Source organism: Eretmochelys imbricata, chromosome 22 (assembly GCF_965152235.1).
Source record: "Eretmochelys imbricata isolate rEreImb1 chromosome 22, rEreImb1.hap1, whole genome shotgun sequence".
NCBI lineage: Eukaryota > Metazoa > Chordata > Testudines > Cheloniidae > Eretmochelys > Eretmochelys imbricata.
In genome coordinates, this window is record NC_135593.1 from 10159527 (window position 1) to 10177734 (window position 18208).

Below are 18208 nucleotides of genomic sequence, written 5' to 3' on the forward strand. Positions count from 1 at the left end.
AGCTGCAGACAAGGGCACTGTCTCTCACAATCCCATGCTACTTTGGACAGGTCTCCCTGTCTGCTTCATAGAATCATAGAATCATAGAACATCAGGGTTGGAAGGGACCTCAGGAGGTCATCTAGTCCAACCCCCTGCTTAAAGCAGGACCAATCCCCAATTTTTGCCCCAGATCCCTAAATGGCCCCCTCAAGGATTGAACTCACAACCCTGGGTTTAGCAGGCCAATGCTCAAACCACTGAGCTATCCATCTGCAGTTGTTTGGTTGTGGACCATCTGGTCAGCTTCCTGCCACTCCAGCAGCGGCGGAGGAGGAAGGGGCACAGATGGAAGGTTTGTTTGGTGATTCTTTACAAGGAGGCACCCAAGCACAGCATTGCCATATGCCAAAGGGCCAGCCAGCTTTGGGAGCCATCACGGCTGACCCTTCCTCCCTGGCTTCTGAACCCAGGCAGCATCCCACGTCAGGCACAGCAGCCCACTGAGCACACGCACTCCTCTGAGGTGCGGCTTTGTCTCTCTTTGCCGGCCACAAAAGGAACAGAAGGAAATTCGGATTCCTGGAGTCTCTTCAAATTCACGCACCGACTGCACCGGGCCCCGTAGCCAGCAGCCACACGGAGGCAGACATCTCCAGGCCAAGGGGGCTTCCAAAGAAGGACCATGGGCTAAAGGTTACAGCACAGCACAGCCGGACTCCTGAGTTTAGGACTCAGCCCAAGGTATCTAGTAACCAAGCTTCGGAGTGGGGAGAAACACCCAGCTACCAAGGACAATAAAGCAAACTCACCTAGTCTACCTGGAAATGTGAACACCTCCTGTTAGCCCAGTTCAGTGACCACCTTCCCTAACTGTGTAACTAGCCCCAATACCCTGTATTCTCCAGCCACTCCCCCTCACCCAGATTTCCCTTTGGCTGCCTCACTCTGAAAAAGTACTCAGCAATTATACGGCGCCTCTTCACCCAAGCTCTTCATAAACAATCCCCTCCACGTTCGACTCAGATGGGGAAACTGAGCCTCAGAGGAGCAAAGGGCCAGATTTTCCAGGTACCTATAGACCATGATAAACTGACCCTAAGTGATTTTCCCAAGGTCATAGGGCAGGTCAGTGTCAGAGAGCCCAGGAATCCTGGCCTTTAGTGGGTGGGCGATGACCATTAGACCATGCTGCCTCACCACACAGCTATCCCACTTCCTCCCCTCAGACAGATGCGATTCACAACCGCCTCTGCTCCCGGGTTTGAATGATGCCATTTTGCCATGGTGGCTCAGCGAGTGCCACGACAACCTCACAACGGAGAGGGGAACCTCACCGAAGCCAGACACTTGCTGAGTTCCCTGAAGGTCTGACTCTTCCAACAACAGATCATCACGGTCAGCAGCCAGCAGCAGTCACCAGCGTGTTTGCTCAAAAACTGGGCAGGCCCCCCCTCCTGGAACGGGCTGTTTACCTGTCATGGAGCGTTTGGCAAAACGGGATGCCTCCAGGATCTCTCGGCTTCTCCCTCCCTTCCCCTCGCCATCACATACACAGACACTGCCCCACTCCCTGCTCGGCTCTGGGTACCCTCGGGGACTGAGAGTGAAGAAACTGACTGGCTGTGCTGGAAAAGGAACAGTCTGGCTCGGTGGGGCGCTGCTGTCACCCGGACCTAGGGGAGGTAAAACTCAATGGGATGGCTCCAAGGCAGCATTGCCTAGTAACCACAGCACTAAAATGGGACTCAGGAGACCTGGATTCTATTCCCGTGCTTGGCCACTGACCTGCTGAGTGACCTTGGGCAAGTTTCTTTGCCTCGCCGTGCCCAGTTTCCCCACCTGTCAAATGAGGATAATGGTACTGACCTCCTTTGTAAAAGGCTCTGAGATCTACTGATGAAAAGCATTAGATAAGAGCGAGGCATTCTGCTATTCTTAATCATAAGGCAAAACATCAGACAAGAAAGGGGCTTTTGTGACATTAGCACCTTGCTGATGCTGCTCTGCCAACCCCCAGCTTTCAAAAATCACAGGTCAGGTTCCAACAATCATGAGACGGGCTTAGAAAACACAAGATTGAAAATAAATAATAATTAATAACAATCATCCATTGTGTGTTCTTTTTATTTTCCTTCTGTGTTTTGAGTCTGTAGGTCACACTCAGGTCACATTGTCAAGCTTTATCTCTGCAACCAGGAGGGCTAGAGAGAAACGTAACTTTTCTTTCCCGGTTCACTGAGATTCTCCTGCAATCCTGGGTCCCCAGGAAATGGGGCTTTCAGAAAAACACCAAATATCCTGAGTCTCGCCTGCTCAGGATAGATGGCAACATTGCTGATGCAAGCCGTGGGGGGGAGAGGATCAAAGAGACAATTGTTTAACAAAGTCACAGAAATGTGGATGTCACTTTCTTGGCACAAATAAAAGTCATCATAGGTGTTCCTATACCTTGCCTTCCCACTCAGCCTTCCCACTCAGCATAACCTCGTCTTCCCACTCAGCAGAACTCCTGAAAGGAGGGACAGCGTCTCACTCCAGATCTGCAGCCAGTGGCGACAAGGCCAGGGGGAAAAGATTTGCGCCAGCTGGGAGAGAGAACGATATTTTGAAATAAAGAGAAGCAGTTTTTAATGTACAAACTAACTGACAGGTCCCTCCGTGAGGCTAAGTGGTGTTTGCAGAGGGGCCTCACACGATCACCCATAGCACGCAGCTTCCCCCCGAGGATGAGGGGAACAAGCGGTCAGGAGGTCAGCACTGGGCTGGTGGGGGATTTTGTGAACTGAGTGTGAAAGAAGATGAAGAGCAGCTAGACAAGGCTGGATACAGCCCAGGCTAAATGGGGCAAACTATGCATGTAAGGCAAGGGCAGGAAAAGGGTAGAGATCCGAATTATCCATCACACAGCAGACAGAGGGAAGGGGCATGGGAACGTCCCTGCTGAATCAAGACATAGGAGGCTTCGGTGGGTTTCTTTTCCCCCTCAAATTTGAATTTACCACTTGAGAGAGGTGGCAAGGATCTGAAACTCAAGTCCTCTTTCTACGTCCTGGTGAGCAGCAGTGCAACCTTTCCCCACAATGCCCCACCACTGGGACTCAACTCTGACATGGAGGAGGCTCTCCTGGGGCAAGAGGGGAATCCTCGTTTGTTCCTCAGAGTCTCTGCTTGGGATGCCAGCAAAGGGCAATTACTGCCAGTTGCCAGGGTGTTTGGAACAACTTCACCTTGTAGTGGCTAAAGCAGCTTCTAGACTGAGACTAGGAGCTCCTAGACCCCTGGGGGAGTCATCAGAGGATGCAGATTTCCACCTCTCACTCCATCTGAGCAGTCTCCTAAACCACCTCATCCTTCAAGAGGTTCCTGACCATTATGGGGGAATGGCAACATCCCCAATCATGTCAATTTATGCCTCCTTAAAGCAAGTACCACATGACCCCAGCTATGGGCTGCACTGAGGGTCATGCAGGTCATTGGTTAACTCTCGATCACGATTACTGTTAGCTAGAGAGAAGAGCTGGCTGGGAATTTTCCATCTCAATGATTTTTGACTGAAAATGCAGTTTCTGAACAATCCAGTTTTTTCATAGGAAAATTTCAATTTTCCCAAAGCTTTTTTTTAAAAATATTTTCCATTTCGGAAAATGGAAAGAAAATATTTATGTTGGGCTGGGTTTGATCCAAGTTGGAATATTTTGGAGTGTTGAACTGACTCCAAATGTTTCATTTGGAATCAGCTCAACAAATTTCGTTGCCTATTGTGCTGCATTGCCTCATGGGAGTTGTAGTTTGGATTCCCATTCTCCCCTATGAAGTGGCCTCCCTGGACGACTACATCTCCCATGATACAATACGGTCCCCTCTCCAGCCAAGCTGCATGGTGCATCATAAGAGTCATATGAGTGAAGATGCCTGGCCCTTAGAGAATGGGGACATCAGGTTCATGATACAACTCCCATGAGGCAACGCACCACCACGGGGAAATGCAATTTAGCATTGACTTGACTTGAACCATTTAGATTTGTGAATTTTGAAATGTTTGTTTGTTTTTTTTAATCCAAACTGTCTAAATGCACTGGTTTGCCATTTCCAAATCAAAGTTTTTCAGCATTTTCATTTGGGAAAAATGTCAATAATTCAACTTTTTGTCCCAATTCAGGATGAAAACAATTGCTAAAATACTGGAATTTCCCCTGGGATGGCAAATCCAATTTTTGCTTAGCTTTGCTCAAGACAATAAGCCAAGTTATTCCTATACTGTGTTACTCCATTGCCCATGAAGCAGGAGGAGGAAGAGAAAGACCAGCCACAACCTGTGCTCGCAATACAGAGGATCCTGTAAGCACTACAGTATGGATTCAGCTATGCTGTGCAATCATCCTCTCTGCACTGGGACCTTGGATTTCATGTCCAGTCCCCTAATCTCCTACACCTTTGGGGGCTTGTATGCAGCAAACACTCACACCCACCACGCCAGCTCCTGCAGATCATTAGAAGTTAGCTTCCTTGGATCAGGCTTCTCAGGAGTACCCATGATAGCACTGATGCACCTCCTTTTCTGGTTGCAATGGTGGGACAAATTCCTGGGTCCCAGAATTTGTTAAACCAGTAAGAAGCCTCTCTTGAAGCTTGAACCGGAACAAGCACAGAACTGAAACCCTTCAAGCAAACTCATCAGGGATGGTTATAACTTTCTCCCTCAATGAGACGTGTAGGAAGTTACTCTCCTTGCTAATGATTCATTGGAAAGCCTCTGTGATGATGCAGGACAAAGAGCCTGACTAGCCAGTAATGAAGAACAATATATAGCGAGCAAGATCAGCCCTGAACTCCTTTCAGCAGCCTCTGAGGAGACAGCATCCTCCTGTATCATGAAAATCTCGCTCTATTGTATCCATGCAAATCACAGGCGCTGCTTGAAAGCTCGTGCCTTATCTGTTGGGCCAAATAAAAAATGTATTGGATTATCTTGGCCACTTAGCCACTCGAGAAGCTCTGAAGCCCATTCTTTCACTTCCTACAATGCTCACCGCTCCCTGCTTCCAATCAAGGGGGGCGTATCTGTCAAGATTTCTCCTCACTCTCCTCTCAGAGGGCCAGCTCCAAGTCCACTTCAAGCCGAGGCAAGGTCTCCCATTGACACGAATGGGTTTCAGCTCAGACTGATAAATCTTTATGGATACTTAAGCTGGTGACCATCTTTCTCCCTTAACGGGGCTACCTGTATGTGATCAAACCATAGGCCTTTCAGTCAGAAGGATCTCAAAGCACAGCAGAGGCTGCAGCCAAATCATCTTAGGGCAGGATCCTGTCTGCTTTCCTATGCTCAGCAAAGTTTGAGCTTGACAAATAACCTGATGAGACCTTGCCAGCAAATGCCAGGAAGTTGTGTTGGTGATTCAGCAGGTGGTGCTCTTTGCACTGCCATTTTCCTGATAAGGTCCTGACTGCTAATTACTTATGCGGGTTCCATGACACCCTCTCTAAGGGTGTGTGTGTGGGGTGTGTGTGTGTGAAGGGGTGTAGCCCGGACTCCCTGCCCAAGCACCAATGCCTGGGATTACATGACGTTCTCACAATTCCCTCTGCAGCCAGTATTCTCTCCTATCGCACTTACACTGTTCGACAGCAGCCCGGAGGTGGCGATGCTTTGGCACAGGGCGTGGCAATTTAGATGGATAATTTGTGGAGCGACTTGCAATCCTTCATGACGAACGGCTCTATACAATGGTAAGAACCGTTCTTATTACGACCCAAAAGACGGCTGAGTACATCAGAAATGGCTGAATTCCTGTGGAGCGCAATAAATTCTGTGTTTCCGGCGCCTCTCTTTTACTTTCTGTTATTTGAAATGATTCAAACCTATTTTCAATCCAGGCACTTTGGGGGATGGAATGGAGCAGCTGTGCTGTGTCAGTAACACTCAACACACAATAATGGTTTGTGGGTTTGTTTGTTTTTTTAAGCACAACCAGCTAAGAATAACTTTATCCAGTTGGAAGTGCAGGGGGAATTCAGGTAAGCAGAATGCAATTAACCACGCTGGAAGTGTGCCATGTACAACAGATGTAGAAGTGCACCTTGGGAAAGCAAACAAACAAAAGCAACGGATACGTCAAACTCTCATCACCCTCTTCACAGTCCCATTCCGGTGCCTGCCCATCTGAGTGCTGAAGGGCTGTGAAGCAAATTAGCGGGGGGCTGCAGAGGTTGGGTTGGGACATGTGGACGGACGAATTAAGGCCTGGGTGAGGTGGGAAGGGGGAGATGCATTGAGTTACAAGACTGATTCCGTCAGAGGGAGGGAGAAGGATTTGGGATCTGCTGTCGGCCAATCAGCCCATCTGCTGGGATTTCCATAGAGATGAAGGGAGTTAGGCACTGGAATTTGGTTGCCTAGCTCTCCTATGCTCCTTTGAAAAATCCCAGCCTATGTAGATACATATGTCAAGAGAGTGTCTCCTTGATAGCTCCATGGCTATCTCAGTCCTGGGTGCCGCCGTGTATTCCCCCAAATCCCCGAGACAGAACTGAGGTGCTGACTACCCTTGAAACCTGACAGTGACACCACTGCAGTGCGTCGGTGTGGACACTTACAGCAGCGATGGGACAGGTTCGCCCATCAGCGTAGGGAACCCACCTCCCTGAGAGGCTGTCGCTGGCTCAGTGAAAGAATTCTCCCATTGACCTAGCGCTGTCCACACGGCGGGTCAGGATGTCTTAACTACATCTCTCAGAGGTGTGGATTTTTGCATGCTGATTGAACTTTGCAGTTATATAACTTTTCTAGCCCTCAGCCAGTGGAGCAAACCCCTAAAGGTCTGGAGTAACGCTGGTCCAGAGCTCGAATGTGGCTCTGCTTTCAAAGTTGGGAACTTCACAAACTTGCTTCACAGTTTGGGGGGTTCTGGATCCCAGATTTTGCTTTGAGGCCCGTCTTGGCTGGCTTCAGGTAAGCACCAGATGGTAGGATTTGCTTTAAAAAGTGAAGAGGGGTAGTAATATTATATGCAGACTAGCCAAACCCCTTTTGAGGCCCACTTGTTAAAAACGATCATTTGTATTTGCCCCTACAAGTCTGCATTTGCAACTGCAGGTTCACAAGAACTCGAATAGCCCTGATGTAATCCGTGCATGTAACTCCCTTCTGTGCTTCCATGGCCTGCTTTGCTGGGGCGCTCTTTTCCTTTCCAAGGGATGCAATTTTTAATTTGAGGTGTGGTAGAAATGGACCTGAACCAAACCCCACCTTCTGGCCACTTCCAAAATCTGTGGAAGTTCAGATCTGGATCTAAAGAACATCTCCAGAGAGCTGTAAACGATGTAAAATAAGATTTGCCCCATATTCTCCTCCCCGGCTTCAAACCCTGCTGGAGTGTGAAACTTAAAATGATTCTCCAATTAGACCTACACTGGAAGGCATGCGGGGGGGGGGGAGGGGGGAGAAGAACTCTTCTCTCTCCTTTAATCATCTGACTTTCCCCACGCTGCCTTGTACCTCGATCGGCGATGTATTATAGAACAGGAGGTTTCACTCGTTCCAGATGTCAGAACTCACAATAATTGCAGCACCCACTTAAATTAGTGTCAAAAGCATTAAACTTTTTTAAGGAGGAGAGATCACGGCACAGGCAGCTTTGTCTGGGAGATAGCTAGTCGCTGATTATCGCGGTTTGGCTAATGAAGACAAGCTGGCTTTGGCGTCTGATCCTAGCCTTACCCACGGGCCATGCAACTATCCTGCTGAAACTGGCATTGTGCGCGCCTCTCTCCCTCACTCCTTGCCCCAGAAGCATCTGCAGCTGAGCCGAGGCCTCGTTTCAACTTAAAAATCACATTCCCAGCTAAGTGCTGCCATGGCAGATTCAAGAGTGCATTTGAAAGGCAGTTTCCCACTCCAGTGGCAAATTGCACTTGCATCAGCTCTAGGAGCAGGTCAGGAAAGAGGGTCCCTGTCTTAGCTGGGGTGCAGGCTGGGGGAGGTTGAGAAAACAGAGCATTGCATGAGCCCAAAGGCTAAAACACAATTTTAAGTTGTTTTCCCCCCTCTTTTAGTACACCCCACGAGTACTGGAGAGCAGTGCTGCCGTGGCTACATTGTCATTTCTTCTCTCGGTGACAGCTAGCGCAAGTATCTGTGGAATTCCAGCCCTCGCTCATCGTGTAGACACAGCCTCAGCCCAAACCTGGCCTCTCCCTTAGAACGAGCCTCAAATCAAACCTTGCGTGAGGTTCTGAAATCAGGGATTAAAGTAAGAGTGGGGGTTGGAGCGGAGGGGAGCACAGCACCCCCTCCACTGGCATGGGTGAGCGTTGCTCCCTGACATCACCTCCTCCTCCCTGAGTACCTCTTTCCTCTCTCAGGCCACTTTACCCACTGTCTGGAGTGTTCAGATCAGCTGTTTCCTGCTCTCAGCTGCCAGGCGGGGGGATTACAATAAAGATTGCTCTCACGGGGTTTCTGGATGTGGAAACCCCAAGAATAAGCTCTTTGGGACAAGGGCCATCTCGCTGTTCTGTGTCTGTGCAGCACCCAGCACAATGGGAGGCTGGTCCATGACAGGGGCTCTGAGGTGCTACCCCAGTACAAATCGTTACATCATAATAATCTCTGCTCTGGTACATTTTCTGGCCCAATTTTGCAAATCCCAGGGTTACCTGTAAGTTTCATGGAGCACCCAAACTGCTGGCCATGTCCCAGCAGGGGTGCTGAGGAGTTTTGCCTGGGGCTGCGAGGACAGAGTAGAAGACTGGAGGGAGTCCTGGATTTGGCTCCCCCCGGGTTTCCTTTCCCCATCTCCTCCCTGTATTTCGGAAGCTGCCCTATTCTTCATGTTCACCTCCCGCTGGGATGGGAAAGCAGGTCACCCCCACCCCTGGCCTGATCCTTTCCCACTGTCAGTGAAATAAGCATCACTCCCTCTCTGCCTGACACATGCGGACAGAGCCAGGAGCCGAGTTCTGATCGGGGGCTATTCCAGTGTCAAACAGAGCAAAAAACAGTCCCCTTGAAGGAGGACGGACGGAGCAGTGGTTAGGACATTGGTCTCGGATCAGGAGACCCAGGTTAAATTCCCTACTAGGCCATAGACTCCGTGTGTGAACCTCACCAAGCCACTTATGGTATGTCTACACTGCAATCAGAGATGCGACCGCAGCATGTATAGGGGTACCCAAACTGGCTTTTATCTAACTAGCCTGAGTATCAATAGCAACAAAGCTATGGCAGCATGGCCTACCTGCTCCACTGCATATCCAGGGTCCCAGGTGGGCTTGTATAGCCAGGCTCTGGCAACGTCGCTTCTTGTTATCGGAGCTAGCTAGATCAAAGCCAGCTGAGGTATGTCACAGGTGCTGCAGTCACACCTCTGATTGCAGTGCGGGCAGATCCTTAGCCTCCCCGTGCCTCAATTTCCCATCTGTAAAATGGGAATAGTTGCACTTCCTCATCTCACATGAGGATCAACAGTAAAGACTGTGAAGTGCTCAGATAGTGTGGTGCTGAGTGCCTCAGGGAGCGATAGAGACTGCTGTCTGGATCTCCCACCCTGGCTGTGGGCTTCTGAAGGGAGAGTGGGGCAAGTGGAGATTGCCCGAGCAGCTGGGGAAGTGGCAAGAGATTAGAGGAGGCTGGTGTTGGAGCAGACAAAGTCTTGACTAAAGGAAAATCTCTCTTCCGTTGGGAACCTTGCCCTAGCAAGCCACAGTGATTCGGGGATACAGGGCATGAGTTTGAGAAGCAGCCTTGTTTCTGCAGGTGGAGTTTTGCCCTTGCCTTTAACTACAGATGCGGAAGGTGCAGAGCCCTGCAGCATCTATCTATTTGAGCCCCACCTGCAAGTCAGGGAGTTCGATGATCAAGTGCTGCGAGTCGTGCCCACGGTAATTACGCCGGCAGAACCTGAGTCCAGGCTGGGGAAATTGGAATGACACCACACAAGCAGAACGATCCCAGAGCTTCCCATGAGACCTCAGCTCCCCTTCAACCAGAGTGACACCGACGGGTTGCTGTGAGGCCTGACAAACAGGTGGAGAGGGGGAATCACAGGGCTTGTTAGCATCCCAGCCACATGGGGGATTTTAGAGCCAGCCTTTGAACGGTGACATATCTGACGCTGGCTCTGTCAGAGAGCCTGCGAGGGTTGCACCTGTCACATCTTATTTCCTCACCTTCCCGCAGAAAGGGAAATTTTTGCTAAAGGCTTCCGGCACCACAGGAAGACACCTCCCTCCTTCCCTTATGAGAAGAGGAGTTAGGGAGCCCCTGTGCGGTGACGCTAAGGACCACAGGCTTCTAGGCACTGTGTCAGTCAGAGAGCGCACCTCCCGGTCCGTCTGTGTCCAGCAGCCTCAGCAATGAAACCCCTGTACATTCATTACAGCCAAGTCCTGCCTCTCAGGTCTCTCAGCTGAACACTGTAAATGCATTTCAACAAGCCATCCATGCCCTGCTCGTAGTAATTAAAGCCCATTGCTGGGCCCAGACAGGTCCCACTGGGGATGGCTACACAGCAGCTGAGGGAGCAAGCCTCCAAGCCTATGTCGACTGACTCATGGATGTTGCAGCACCGGCAGAGGCTTGGGCTAGCCACTTGAGCTCAGACCCAGGAGTAGGGTGGGCTGGACCTCATGTGGCCACCCTGAGCTGCAACCACAGCCTAGATGTCCACACTGCCATTTTAAGCGCACTAGCCCGAGCCCCGCTAGTGTGAGTCTGTCCACCTGGGCTGGGAGGCTCATGCTCAGGTGCAGTGTAGACATACCCAATGAATCCCAGAGAGATGGCCCAGCCTGCCATGCCCTGCTACTGGCAGAAACCTCTCCTGACTCCCTTATTAGAGCTCCTTCCATAAGCCCCAAAGCTCTCATGAAACCCTTTGCTTCCTTAGGGTTAATGAGGCTAAAAAGGGGAAGTGGGATGATGCTGCCCATTAGAGGTAACTCTACTACAAGAGAAAAAGACTCTCTTTGGCATGAGCCACCTGCCAGCATGGGGTTTGCATGCTTAATAGTGATGGATAGATAGATGGTTGGAATGGATGAACAGAGAGAGGGCTATGTATAGGGAGACAGACAAATGGGCTAATGCATGAGGAGACAGACAGGCAAATGGACTGGGTATGGATGAGGAGACAGATGGACAGGAGGTAATGCATGAGGAGACAGAGAGACAAATGGACAGGAGATAATGCATGAGGATACAGACAGACAGATGGATGGGGGGGTATGTGTGAGAAGACAGATTCTAAGCTCCTTGCCCCACTCTCTTGAAGGAAAGGTGCATAACTCCAATGGGAACAACAGCGCCAAGTGCCACTGGTGGGGTGGGGAGGGTCGGAGGAGGTGAAATATCACAATCAAGATTAAACATCTACAAAGCATTTCCCAGGCTGCTCCCCACCCTGGAGGGCCGCCAGGCCAGGATGGCCCCTTGCATGCACATTTCATATGGGCAGGAATTTCTGATGAGTGGCACAGGCTTTAAAAACAAACAAACATTGCCAAGGAAGAACCTATCAAATATTAAAGGAATCAAACTCCTTCTGTCAACGAGGAGGGCATGGAAACTGCTCCCAGAAGTAGCGAGGCCGTCAACTTCTCTGATCAGCTCAGCTTCAAACAGCTTGTCAGCTGGATGTTCATGCTTCCCAGGTCCCTAACCCCTACGCAGTTCCCACCTCTCCTACCCGCAGCCCTTGTCTTGGACCAGATGCTTAGCTGGGGTAAAGAAGCTTAGCACAACTTACATCCGCTGAGGATCAGGCTCCTCATTGCTTATTCAGGCTCAGTGTAAAGGGAAAAATGGCTGATGGCTGACAGAGGAGGAATGAACCCGGCTCATCTGGGACCGAGGGGGAGACATCAGAACCTGGAGTGGGGGAGGAAGGTTGGCAGTTCTGGAATCACCACAATATATGCTACTGGCAAGGACAATGCAGGACTGCACTGACCCAGAAGTAAACTGCAAATGTACCTAAGCTAGAGGCAAGCCACACACCAGCTAGGGCAATGAACTAGGTTAATCTCAGTGCTGCAGAAAGCAGCAACAGTGGAGAAAGCAGTGCCCTTCCTTCTGACCTAGTTTTAAACCAGTGGCCCTTGCTCCTTGAAGGGGCATTGTGTTATCACAGGTGGCTGTGCATGTACTGGGGCAGGCTGTTTAAATACGGGCGAGTCAGGGACCCAAGTTCTATCCCCGGCGGTGCTACCATCTTCTCTTGTGACCTTGGGCAAGTCACTTAACCCCTCTCTGTGCTTGAGCTGTCTCATCATTAAATGATATTAATGCTTACCTAGTCCCATAGGGTGTTAGGAGGCTGCAACAGTGAATAGAAAGTATTTTGGGATCTTTGGATGGAGTCACAGAACTCCAAAGCCCTTTTAAAATGCAGATTCTTGCTCTCTATGTTAAGCATCCCATGGTACTTTTAACAAGCATAGAGGCGGTAGCCTTGTCACTATGGCTTAATTCCAACTTGGCTAATTGTATGCTGCCTTTCTTAAATTCCCCCTGCATTTTCCACTGGACGCGGGGTTCTTCTTTGCTTCCTGTCCTGCATTGGTTGGGTAGCATTGCCGTGTCCCATCAAACAGCAGCTGTGTTCCACCCCAGAGCTGGCTGCACTGCAATAGTGGGTAGAGGGATTCTGTCTGCATTCTGTGTTTAGCAATAAAAGAGAGTCACTGGGCAATGAGAGATCATAGAATATCAGGGTTGGAAGGGACCTCAGGAGGTCATCTAGTCCAACCCCTTGCTCAAAGCAGGACCAATCCCAAACCTGTCTTGTCCTGCTTTTCCCAGAAATTCTTCCCACTCCCCATGTCAAAGCTCCACCCTTGAACTCAGTTCTGAAAAGGGTTTTGGGTGCTTCTTGGATAAAAGCACTCCTTAATTGGTGCAATGGAGGCTTGGAATTAGCCACCCCAAAGCTAGGAGGGGTAATTGCCTTTTCTCATATTGCAAGTCAGGATCATGGGACCTCAGAGCTCCTAGCACAGAGTTAGGTCACAACCTGCTTTATATAGTGATACAGATGGTGCATGAAGAGAGATTCATCCACCTTTTTAACACACCAACATGGAACGCACATGACCATTTATCAGCCAAGGCTGACCCAGCTGATACCGTGTACCCACCGCTGTAGCAAACACTGACCTGAAAAGAAAGGCAAGCAAACCCCAGTGAAATTCAGAGAGACTTACTTTAGCCCAGGAGGTTAATGTACCAGCCCATCGACTCAAGAGACCGGCCTTTGCGTATGGATTAAACAGTAAGTAAAAATCACTTTGGTTCACTGCAGCCTGTCCATGGTGGAGGTTTGCCAGACTCCCTCCACTGCTTTTGCTGCAGAGGGTAGTTTCTGCTGAGAAACAGCCCAAGATTGGAAGAGCTGGGTTTCTGCTGGCCAAGACTGAGGCGTTATGGCACAGGTCTGTGGGGAGATCGCTGGGGGCTTGGGACTGGGAGTGCAGTGTCAGGACTGAGGTGGATTCGCAGAGCCCTGGGGCCTAGGATTACCACAGCAGCTCAGGACTGAAGTGGATTTGCAGAGTGCCAGGACTGTAACAACACAGATGTGCCAGTCAGGCCCATTGGGCATTGGCAAAGCTGCATAGAGGGGGCTCCACAAACAGGGAGCAGTGGTAGGGGGGATGCTCATTCATGCCTTTACCCGGGAGAAGTACTGATGCTGATGCAGACATTTCTACTCTATTCTGCTCAGCCTGCTTCTCTATTTCATGTCCAACTGCAGACCCTCTCCCCCCAGTGCTTCTCTTTGCTCATCCTCTGTAACACACCAGCAAAGCACTTCAGTGGTCTCCAGCACCTCTCCCCCAATCCTTACCACTCTCATTTGCTTGGATGCCTACAGTAAACATGGTACTGCCAGACCGCTGGTGCACTGAGATCCCTGCCTAGCATGCTGCCCAATCTTTGTCTCACTGTTTCCTTGTGCTCTGCCAGTATCTCTTGTCTTAGAGACTATAAACCTTTTGGGGTGGAGTGTTTCTGTTCTGGTTTGTACAGCGCCTAGCACAATGAGGGTCCTGGTCCATGGGAGGGGCACCTAGGTGCTACAATAATGCAGATAATTCAGAGCATGCTAATAATAATCATCATCATAATAATAACCACGTAACTGCTAAATGTCATCATGCTGATTAACAGAGCTTTCTGCATAAATAAATAGCCACAGCACTGTCAACGGAGCGACCAGATCAGCCAAACAGGTAGTTAGGAGAGGAAAATACAATCCCCATTTAAGCATGCACCATGCAACTTGCTTACAAGTACCATTTCCCGCATCTCTGCACAATGGAATTGAACTCCAGGACCCCGGACAGCTCTGCTCCTTCTCTGCCTAACATTAATGCAAAGGTTATTGATTCTACATACATGGCAAGGGGCAGCTAGATGCCCCGGCCTTCTGACCTATCTCTGACCATCTAACCCTCTCTCACACTGGGGGAAAGTAAGCCAGCCTTATTTACCAGCCTTGTATTAATCAGCCCCAGCCACCTCTCCGAATGCCACCCAGCTTTTAGAGAAATTGCCTTGCTCCCAGGCAGGTGTGGCTGCCTGGTTCTTTCCTTTCATTAAGTCCCTCCCTTCTCCTCTCCTGAGGACTGGCACATGCTCTGAGCAGCTCAGCCTTACGGGGATGGGGTTGGGGGGTTGACCTTTGTGGCCATGTGCAGTGCATCTCATCAACACACTAATTCCCGTGTCTGAAGAGCAGACATTCCATTTGGGATCCTGGCCAGGCGGTCCGAGCAGGATTATCCAGGGAGCTCAAACCAAAGCTATTTTATCTGGGGGAGAGAGAAGGATGTGGAGGGAGGTTTGCTGAAGGCTGGTGCAATGGCTTTGTGGACTGGATGACTCTCTAGAGGCCTAGGCATCTCCATGGGTTAAATGTCCCACACTCAAGGACTGGGTGAAAGCTTCAGTGGTCTACTGGGGGCTGCCCTTAGCCCTCTGGAAACGGGGCTCATACTTCTCTTCTGGGTCAGAGCGCCCCCAGCTGGACTCAAATCTGTAAACTGCTCCCCACCTCCAGCTGAATGCGACTTGGAAACCTCCCCTGCCTCAGCAGGATTCGGACTGACCCAGCTGAATCCAGAGCAGATGCTGAACACATTTAGTGGCCCTGACCCACCGGGCCAGGCCGTGCTCTCTCAGGTTCACTGGTGTAACTCTATTTGCATTCCTTGGTGTTACTCTGGATTTACCCCACTGTACGAGCTGAGGCTGGCCCCCCAATAGCCAGAGCACAACAGAAAGACCCACGGTAAGACAGGGTACCCCTGCCCAAACTGCAACATTACTCAGGAAGGAAAGGATGAGTCGGTTTAGTCTGGGCCCAATACTCAGTACTGCCAACCTCGATCACTTCCCACTCCCAGCTGAACAAGCTAATTATAGGGGTTCACTCCCAACTAGGGCAATGCATGTGGCTGAGGAAGACAGATGGAAAGACTCAATGTCTAAAGAAACCAAAGGCTCACAAGGGCTAACAGGCCTGTGCAGATCTGCTTTTAAATCAGAGGTTAAAATGACGCAGAAGAGCTTCCTTCCTTCCCTGTTTATTCTGAGGAAGGGGAACTGGCTGGCCTGAAGAACACAGGTAAATCAGCTTCAATAAGGCAACATTTCAGAACTTGGGGGCTAAATTTTGAAGCTGGTTCTTATCTCTATAGTGGTCCAAAGAAAACCCAGTCACCAAGCACCCTCAATCTCTGGGGGAGAAGGGATGCACATACAAATAGACCCAAACTTTGGCAAAGGCTGGACTCAAATTCTGCAGCTTGAGTCTATCACTAGTGACATTATATATTTGGTTCTGATACTTCAGATCAATCAGCCCTAGGTTTTGCTTTGTCTTCTAGTTTTCAACCCAAAATCCAGGGCCTTTTTAAATCTGCTAAGGTTTGCCTGGTTTGAGTCTGAAGCCACAAGAAACCAATGAGTTTTGCGTGGCATCCACACAGCATGCTCAGCTAGCCCCAGGTCACACAAAGTTTCAAGAAACTCTCACTGAGTATGGCACAAGTTTGAGGTTTGTGTAACTATCCCTGTTATGGATAGTCAGTGGGGATTGATCTCAGGACTCGAAGCACAAAATCACCGGCCACTGCCACTTGTCCTAAAGAAGTGATTCCATGCATTAGTGGCAGAAGTAGGCTACTATTCTCTACTTGGACCAGTCAGAAGCAGGGGATGTGATACATATAGCCAGAGTGTTTTACTTTTGTCATGAAACCCACTTCCCCTGGTTTGGATTTTATTCTGAAAAGGTGTCACTTGGCTCTAGGACTGCTGGCCCTTTAACACAAAGTTCACTTAGTTTCACGTTAGTTCAGGTAACTTCTTGCAGGGATTCACCCCAGCGCATCCCAGCAGACACCTGAAGCAGTGACATCGGCACTATCTTATCCCTCTCTTGAGAATGCCAAACTTGAAGGTGAGCCTAAGTCTGAACACTCAGATCTGGGTCTCAACTTACCCCATAGCTTGCCTTGTTTGGTTTGACCCCATCTCTAGCTGTAATAAGACCCTGACCCTCTCTGTGCTGATACACATAAGTCCATCCCCCAGATCCCTGAGTCTCTCTCATCTCATCCACCCATTCAGGTTCTAATGCAAACATTCAGCTGCAGCCTCTCCCCTCCCACAAAGCAGCTCCCTCATTCACGGGAAACTTCAATAACAGCTAAATACCTCCTCACCTCCCTCTCTGAGGCAGAGAGGTTCCCACTTCAGCTCCAACTTGCATGATAAAGTGGTATTGGATTGAACCATCCATCCCCAGCTCACCCCTCGGCCTCTGCCCATGCGGCAGCCTCTTAGTACAGCAGCAAATTGCTAATGGAAAAGTGGTGAGTCACAAAAATGATATGGCCTTTCCCATAAAAAACAACTTTGCACTAGTTCGGCCAGGCCTGTGCCACATGGCTGCAGCTCTATTCAGCAGCCCCGCGAGCAGCAACCACAGGGACTGCTCCCCGGAGAGCTCACTCTGTAACTATTTAAGTGCATTAAAAATTCATCTGCCCTGAGAACAAACACACAAGATCTCATGGCCCCTGGAGATGCCTTGGGAATGTGCAGTTTCATGTTTTGTTGCTCTCCGCTGGAAAGTTGGCAAGAACAAGGTGCAGGAAGGGGAAATAGAGCTTGGGCTTAGGGTATATATATGTTAGGGGGGCGGGGGGGAAGAGAGGTGATGGCACATTAAACCTCATTCATCACAGCCACAACTGTCCACTCATGTCCATAGTCTCAGCATCCTACCCCCCTATCAAATCAGCGAACCTGCAAGGGTTAGCACTTCAGAGATCTTGTTACATCACTGTGTTGCTCTCTATCAACACAGAACAGAGGAATGCAGAGGGCCAGAGAAGATATGAATGGCCTCACTGGGTCAGACCAATGGTCCATCTAGCCCAGTGGTTCTCAACCAGGGGTACACATACCCCTGGAGGCATGCAGAAGTCTCATCGACGCATCTAGAGATTTTCCTAGTTTTACAACAGGCTACATAAAAAGCACTAGCAAAGTCAGTCATACAGACAATGACTTGTTTATACTCCTCTCAATACTATACATTGAAATGTAAGTACAGTATTTATATTGCAATCGATTTAGTTTATAATTATATGGTCAAAATAAGTAACTTTTCAGTACGAGTGTGCTGTGACATGTTCGTATTTTTATGTCCGATTTTGTAAGCAAGTAGTTTTTAGGTGCAGTGAAACTTGGGGGTGAACAAGACAAATCAGACTCCTGAAAGGGGTACAGTATCCTGGAAAAGTTGAGAGACAGTACTCTAGCCCAATATCCTGTCTTCTGACACTGGCCAATGCCAGATGCTTCGGAGGGAAGGAACAGAACAGAGCCATTATCGAGTGATCATTTCTCCCGAAGATTTACCTCTTCCCCTAGTCCAACTCTGAATGCTGACCCAATGTGAGTCCAGTGCCTTGTCCAGCCCCACATTATATCAGAGGGGAAGACAGAGCAAAAGCAAGAGACCAATATAAATCGGCCCCCTCTCTTGTCTTGTTGGTGTCCATCCTAGAACTGTAAGAGCCTTAGGGCTGAAAGTCTTTCCATTTGTGTTTCAGAGTGCAGCCGTGTTAGTCTGTATTCGCAAAAAGAAAAGGAGGACTTGTGGCACCTTAGAGACTAACCGATTTATTTGAGCATAAACTTTCGTGAGCT